An 8,187-nucleotide genomic window follows, 5' to 3' on the forward strand; every position below is an offset into this window, starting at 1 on the left:
CAAATTGCCATATGCCAAACATTTTCAAATAGGCTGTTTTGACCTACGTCCAACATACATTCATGTACTTCAATCCATTAGGGCTAAACCCCAAAGCACAGTACTGCTGGCCTCGATAGGAAATTTAGAGTTGGGAAAAATTAGTTTCAAATGAAACATTCTTCATTTATGCTGAAGGTATCCAATGGAGTGGAGAGAGAATTTTATTGTCAAATATCAGTAGGCAATATCATATGAAAAGGTCATTAAATTTTTTAACAAGCATGAATTTTTAAAATACTTTTATTGGGGGCTCTTACATCTCTTATGAAAATCCATACATTCATCCAGTGTGTTAAGCACATTTGCACATATGCTGCCATCATCATTTTCAAAGCACTCTCCTCCCACTTGAACCCCTGATATCAGCTCCCCATTTCTTCCCCCTCCCTTCCACGCCCACCCTCCTTCACCATCCCTTGATAAGTTATAGATTATTATTTCAATATCTTACATTGTTCTCTGTTATAGGTTGATCCTTGTGATTGATTCCTGCTTTCTCCCCACCACCCTCCTCTAATCCTACTCGTATCTATTCTCTCGTTGTAGGCCCTGGGGGGGTTATCTAGCCTGGATTCCCTGTGTTGTGGGTTCTTGTCTGTAGCAGTGTGCATGCTTTGGTCTAATCAGTTTTGTAAAGATAAATTGAGGTCATGATAGTGTGATGGGGGGAGAAAGCACACCTAAAAGGTCATTAATTTGACTATGAAAATTTTGTGAATAAATCAACTTCCTTTCTGGAAATCTTCAATAGGAATTTCATTATCTGCGGTGATCTGAAACATTAATATTGAGAATGAGAGACTAAATTATCAAAAATTATTTATAAATGCTGCCCATTATAGATGTTTATCTGAAGATGCTGCCTTGAGGCTGCTATCCTCTACCCATCAGTGTCACTTAGCTAGCTTGTTTTTCTAGACAATGGCTGGTGAGGGAGTCTCTCCATCTATTTACATCTGAATTTTTGCACGTTAAATTATGCTGGGGTGGGGGGATAGGGAGAAGCACTCACATTATTGAAAGGATGCAAAACACTGATTAGCTCATCCTCAAAATGTTTAACAAGATCACAGCAGGAGATTAAGGGAAGTCTAGAGAGAACAATCAAGCGCTTGCTAAATAGCAAAATTCACCTAGCCTCACAAAATTGCCATTAATGTTCAAAGTTAAAACAACAGCAGTAATTATGACCAGCGCTGTACCTTGATGTAAGGGAATACAACTCCCTAAACTAAACTGTATCGACAGCAGAGTCTTAGAGGAGACCAGTCATTCTGTAAAGGAGCTCAACATTATGTTAATAGCTGCCATGACAAGGTCCGACACTTTCCATATTAGAACTTGGCAGACCTATCCTCCCAGATGGTCACAGTCATTTCCATTTTCACGATACACATTTCCTTCTCCTTCATTACAAGCAGTGGAGTGGAAAAGGTGGACAGTTGTTGGTGTCAGATAGAACTAGGTTCAAATCCTAGCTTTTCACTTACTGATAATAAAAGTCAGATTACATCTTTGTCCTTGAGTTTCCTATTTTTTTTTCAAGGCAGTAATATCCATCTTCAGGAGAATTAAGTATGTGGGAATTGTGATAATTAAATATAATTTAAGCCGAGTATATGACACTGGAAAGATACTAAATAAATGTAAGTTTCTCTCCTAATCTGATATGAGTGAAGCTTTACAGGTGCTAAAGTATATGAGCACAAACTTAAAATTTTATGCAATTCAGTTTGACTTCCAAGCTTATTAATATTGGAAGTGCTATATACACACTTTTTAAACATTCCATTTTTTTATAAGAACATCTCCATCTTTAAATAGCAAACATTCCACTTCAAGCTCTCTGTTCATGACCATGAACTAGGAACATTAGGCAGTAAGGAGATAGTATTGAAATCAACTTTTGAGGCCTTTGAGAACTAGGAGAAAACAGAATATCACAGAACCGGAATTCTAGTGAAGCAGGAGTTATGTCAGTACTAGCTATAATATGAATATGGAGCAGGAGCTATGTCAGTACTAGTTATAATATGAATATGGAGCAGGAGTCATGTCGGTACTAGTTATAATATGAATACACATGTGGTAGCCATCTTGAGTTCACTGGTAATAATTAAAATGCCATGAAATGCTGAAATCATTCTGATGAAATTAAATTATCCATATCTAAAACAAAGGTCAGATTCAGCATCAGTTACAGCAGTTTATGGGTTGGATTTCTTAACATAACTTTAAGCTGTCATAACATAATAGAACTGGCTCAAAACCCCTACACCAGAACAGAAATAAATCGTGCTGCTAAAGGAAGTACCTTCATCATTTCTAGCAGTCCTTCAGGAAGCGCTAGTGCCACAGGAGTTATGCACTTGGCTGCGAACTAAAAGACTAGAAGTTTGAACCGCGAACAGCCACGTGCGAGAAAGCTATGGCAGCCTGCTTCTGTAAAGATTGACAGCCTGGGCAATCCTATGGTGCAGTTCTACTCCGTCTTAGAGGGGTCACCATCAGTCAGAATGGACTCAACAGGAACAGGTTAGCAAATTTTTATTAAAATCCTTGTGAAAATATGTTGAGCTTTTTTTAGATCCTTTTATTGGGGAAATTGAGATTTTTTTTAAACGCTTTCAAACATATATATATATTAGAATGATCTGTGTATTATGTTACCAAATTGGTTTGATACAATGTAGAAATAGCATAAAAGGGGAAAAGTCATTTAAAAGTTCAAACTAAAAATTCATTCCTTTGACTACAGCCAATTAAAAGATGTTAGCATAAACTTAAAGTAGTGGACTTGGTGCTCTGAAAGTAATCAATAACAGCAGTTGATCTTATTTATTCTTCCTCTATGCTGAATGTATAATCTAAGAAACTAGACTACATAAAGAGGAACATCACCAGCACTGGAAAAAGACTAACAACTAACAATATGCTGCAGATGGCACGACCTTACAGGCCAAAAAACAGAACAAGTTTTGAAGCACTTTCTTATGAAAGTAAAGGAATACAGCTTTCACCTGAATACTAGAAAGGAAAAATTCTCACAACTAGACAAGTGAACATCGTGACAAATCGCAAAAAAAAATCGAAGTTGTTAATGATCTCAATCTACTTGGATCCACAATCAATGCTCATGGAAACAGCAAAGATCGAATATATTACATTGGACAAATCTGCATCAAAAGTCCTTGTTAAAATTCTGAAAAACAAAGATGTCATTTGATGGCTAAGGAACACCTGATTCAAAACCAAAAATACAAATTAAAGTCTGGTCATCAAGACTCCTAGGGATACTATAGGACCGGAAACTGTCCCCTTAGGGTTTCTAAGACTGTCATCTGTACTCAAAAGCAAACAAAAAAAACCCACTTTTATCAAGTCAATGCTGACTCATTAGGGACTACCTTTGAGTTTCTGAGATTAAAACTATTCATGAGAGTTTATGAAAGTAGAAAGCCCAATCTTTCAGGTGGTTTTGAACTGCTGACCATGCAGATCACAGCCCAACGTGTAACCACTATACTACCAAGACTCCTTTTCACAGAAGCAGACAACTGCATTTTCCTCCTGCAGAGTTGTCTATGGACTTGAATTGCTGACTTGGCAGCACCACGAGGACTCCTTCAACTGACCCAAGCCTTGATCTCTTCATTCACCTCATCAGCATGAGCAAACTGACCATGACAAAAAGAATGGATACATTTGTATAGTAGTGTTGGTGAAGACCACTGAAGGTGTCGTGGACTGCCAGAGAACAGACGAATCAGTCTCCGAAGTAATGCAACTGGAGTGCTCTTAGAAGCAAGCATGGTAAGGCAACATCTTGTTTATTCTGGACCTCTTGAGGAATTTCCAGTAACTAGTAAATGATGTTATGTTTGATAAACTAGAATGTCAACAAAAATGAGGACAACCATCCATGACATGAACTGTGCAATCATGAGCTCAACAATGCCCTCAAGCCTCAAAAATCTCAGAAATGATAGAGCCAGACAACATTTCATTCTGTCATATGAGGTGGGCGTGCATCAGCGCCAAGTTTATAGCAACAAAACAACCTTTATTTAGTAACATCCCAGACCCTTTACTCAACCCTAACAATTCTATAGTGCAGGGAGTATTAATATTCCTGTATTACTGTTGAGGGGGAGCCTAAAAGATGTTAATTAAAAAATTAGTCAGTGGAAGATCAGTGTTGGAACACCACTTGCCTCTAGAGAACCACCCTATTTGCACTATTTGAACCTTACAATGTTGCATTTTCCAAAGCTTAATGTGGAAGAGAATGATGGACTGCCACAGGTGAAAAATCCTCAGAAGTTCCTCAGAAGATGCACTTGCTTTAGACCCTTCTGAGTAAATTGTTGGATGGGTATATTTGGCAATAACCAAGCAGCATATCCAAATGTTGCTGTCGTTGTCATTGTTAGGTGTCATCAAGTCACTCCAACTCATAGTGACCATATGTATAACAGAATGAAACACTTTCTGATTCTACCCCATCTTCACAATTTATAGTTGATGTTGTATTTTTTTAAAGAGACTATATTAAGATAGAAATAAAGATATTGTTAGTCCCTGGGACTTTTGAGTAATTGCTTAATTCCAAAATCCTAAGAAAGCGGAATCTCTACAGAGTTCCCTGATTCTGTATGGCTGGAAGAAAAAAGAATATAGAAACCTTCAAGTGAACTATAAATCTGTGAAAGTGTACGCAACTGGAAGAGTGTGATGTCACTTATACCAACTGCTATCAGAAAAGGAAGTGGGAGGGAACCTTGAAAGGATGTGGGAAATAAACGCTTAAGATTTAGGGTCTGAAATAGTAACTAATAGGCTACTAAATACTATTTAATAAGGAGTGTGAGGTCGGTCGGGGATGATTTAGCCTTTCCCATTTCTCTGAGATTATTATTTTCTGAATTAATTTTATTCCATACCGACATCCAAGAGAGAAGAAAATTAGAACATGGACTACTCATTATTGGTAGGGCAATTTCTCTGAAATAGTAGCTCATAACTTATTCATGTGTAGCTACACTACCCTATAGCCACAGTAATGAGTGCAGCCTTCTCTGCGTATAGTTAAATATATTTAGCTAGACACAGAGTGCCTGTCCCCACTAATTATCCTAATTTATGGATTGGTGCCTGAAAAAATTGACATGTTTTGTGCTTGGATCAAACAGCAAGACTTCACGTGAAAAATCAGCAGAATAACTGTTGGGAGCACGGCACTAAATCAGCTCCTTAGAAACCCTTGTATGATGGGAGCATTCCAAGATTCCTTCAGCTCGAGGTTCTAGCAATGAAGAACAGATTACTTCCTCTCTTTTTTGTGTGTGTCCTTGGTATGTTTATAAAACGGAGAGATTTGAGGAAAGAGCAATGTGCTTTAGAGAGGCACGCGCGCGCGCACACACTCAGGAGGGTGAGGGGAGTGGGGACCCTGCTTGTCCAGGCACCAGAGGAGATCTCCGCAGAGCTGTAGCCACCTGGAGAAAGCGAACCCCCAGCAGATAAGTAATCCTCCAAAGAGGGGGTTGGGGGACCCTATAAAGAACGCCGTCTTTGCTCTTGGGTTTTCTCAGAGAATTTATGGAGGGGAAGGGTGCGCAGTTGAAGAATACTTAAAATAATCTCGTAGAGGGAGGAGGCAGCTCTCCACCAGGACAGCAGGTGCCAGGGCAGGGGCCTGGCCCTGGGCCGGCCCTGAACCCGCGGAGACCCCTCCTCCTCAGCGGAGTGCTTGCTCTTCGCGGCTGGAATGTGGCTCCACACACGCACACACGCTCGCACGGCATTCCCGGTCACAGGCTCCATCTCCAGGAAGCGGGCAGCCACCTTCCGGTCATCTGCGGTCGGCACCAGGTTGTCCATGAGCATCCAGAAGGGCCTGGCTCTGCGCAGACTGCAGCGCCCGGTGGAACTGGAATAGGGACCACCCGAGAACAGCCCGAGCCATACACGAGGCTGAAGGACCCCCTCTTCCACATCCTGCCTCAGGACCTTGGTGACATCGGCCAGGTACTTCAGGTAACTGGGGTCCAAGCCTCCTTCCAAAGAGCCCAGGCCCACAAGCTCTTTCTGGATGTCCCCAAAAAGGGACAGCACCCGGTCTGGCTCGCTCTTCCAGGCAAGCACTGTCTTACACATTTCAAAAGGGCTCTCCTGTTCGTCTCCAGGAAACGCCTTCAGGCGACCCCACCACTTTCTGCTTGGGAAGGGCAGGCCGAGGCAGCACACCCAGTTACTCATGGTCTGAACGTTGTCCGAGTCCCAGGCTGACCAGCGTACCCACACATCGGAAACAGTCGCAGCGGATGCAGTCAGGGTTTTCGCAGATGAGCAGCGTCTCGCCCAAGCAGGAGATGGAGCGGTAGGACTGGTACCCATCATTGTCGTACAGGAAGAGGGAGTTCAGGAACTTGTTCGTACAGGAAGCGCACATGGCTCCCTCAAGGCGAGGGTGTCCTGTCCAGACCTGGAAGCTCCCACAGCAGATGCAGATGTCTTCTATGTGTCTCTGCTTAACCCTGACTTCATGGGCAATAAGATCTCTGTCAAGTCGGGTCAAAGACATGGCAGCTGGTTGGAGTCCACTGAGATGGCGTCCATGGTCTGGGCCTCCAAGTCCGGGACTGCTAGGATCCTTCCAGATGGAGGGGTTCTTATCTCTTCTTTTGGAAACCGGGCCTGGTGTCTGTGATAAGTGGCTGCGCTCATCAAGTTCATTCAGACTCATGGAGCCAGTGTCCTAGAGGACAGTGCAGAACTGCCCTTGTGAGTCTCCGAGGCTGTCAATGGTCACAGGAGTAGAACGCCCCATCTTTCTTTTGCGGATGAGTGGTGGTTTAGAACTGCTGATCCTGGGGTTAGCAGCCCAACGATTAATGGACTACGCCACCATAAGAGCAGACACTCTCAGGCACTTCAGGCGCCAGGTCCAAGCAGAGAGCCCTGTTTTTTACACATTGTTCCCAGTGAAACCACCTTTAGTAGAAGAAAAAAAATTCCAAATAGTTCCAAAGTTCAACTCTGTATTTCTCATTTTTCAATAGGTTTTTATACGATGCCTTCTAACTCCACTACAGAATACAAATGATTAGAAACACTGACAGGACAAACAGAAGGGGAGAACATCAGAGTTCTTGCCAATAAGCTTTCCAGCTCAATTCTCACTGGCCCAGACGTAAAACTTTCTTCCATTGTAGACTCTCTAGTGTCTTTCTAAGGATGGCCACCAGGGATGTTTTCCCCGGGATGTTTTCCCCTTATCTGTCATGTAAGTATTGGACAGTAAACCAAAAGGTTATTAGATCAAACCCACCAGTCAGTCTGCAAGAGAAATATGAGACTGCTCCTATAAAGATTTACAACCTCAGAAACCCTGTATAGGGACACAAAGAGTCAGAATCAGCAGTGTGTTTTTGGTTTGCGGTTAACATCCTTCTAAGCATCCCTGATGGCACAATGGTTAAGTACTCATCTGCTAACAGAAAGGTTAGTGGTTCAAAACCACCAGTCACTCCATGGGAGGAAAATGGAGCAGTCTGTCTGCATAAATTTCACATCCTTGGAGCCCCTCTGGAGCATTTGACCCTGTCCTCCAGGAACCACATTGATGACTTGGAATCAACTCGATAATACTACGTTTGGTTTGAGTTTGGGTTTGAACTATTCTTCTCACTTTGAGAATTCCTTAAAAATTGACCTCTTTAAAATTTGCCTTGTGTATTAGACAGGATTTTCTAGAGAAACAAAACACTAATAATTTATATATATATATTTAAGTAGATAACATAATAAACAAACAGTTAATTAATCTATGGAGCAGTACAAAAGCCTCAGTGCAACTCGCTTCCGTGAGACAGCTAGTACACTGGCAGTCCTTCAAGTCTTGAGGGCCGCCAGGTAGTCCTCTCTAGAGCAATTCAGGCTATCTAGCCATAGGCAGCAAACAGAGAGTCATATCACCAACAGCCAGCCAGATAACAGGGTCTGACAGTCCCCAGCCCGAGATATACCTTCCAGTAGCGTGGTGAAGCAGGTCTTGCTGGAACCTCAAGTTACAGCAACACAGTTCACGGGTTAGGTGTCCCACAGGTAGTGTAGCTCACAAATGGAGGCACAGAACAAGCA

General features: G+C 42.1%; 1 pseudogene; it reads right to left on the reverse strand.

The window, feature by feature from the left end:
• Positions 1-5,598: 5,598 nt before the first annotated feature.
• LOC142432469 (DNA (cytosine-5)-methyltransferase 3-like pseudogene) lies at positions 5,599-6,790 on the reverse strand (annotated as a pseudogene).
• Positions 6,791-8,187: the final 1,397 nt, after the last annotated feature.

The sequence above is a fragment of the Tenrec ecaudatus genome, chromosome 1, assembly GCF_050624435.1.
Source record: "Tenrec ecaudatus isolate mTenEca1 chromosome 1, mTenEca1.hap1, whole genome shotgun sequence".
Taxonomy (NCBI): domain Eukaryota; kingdom Metazoa; phylum Chordata; class Mammalia; order Afrosoricida; family Tenrecidae; genus Tenrec; species Tenrec ecaudatus.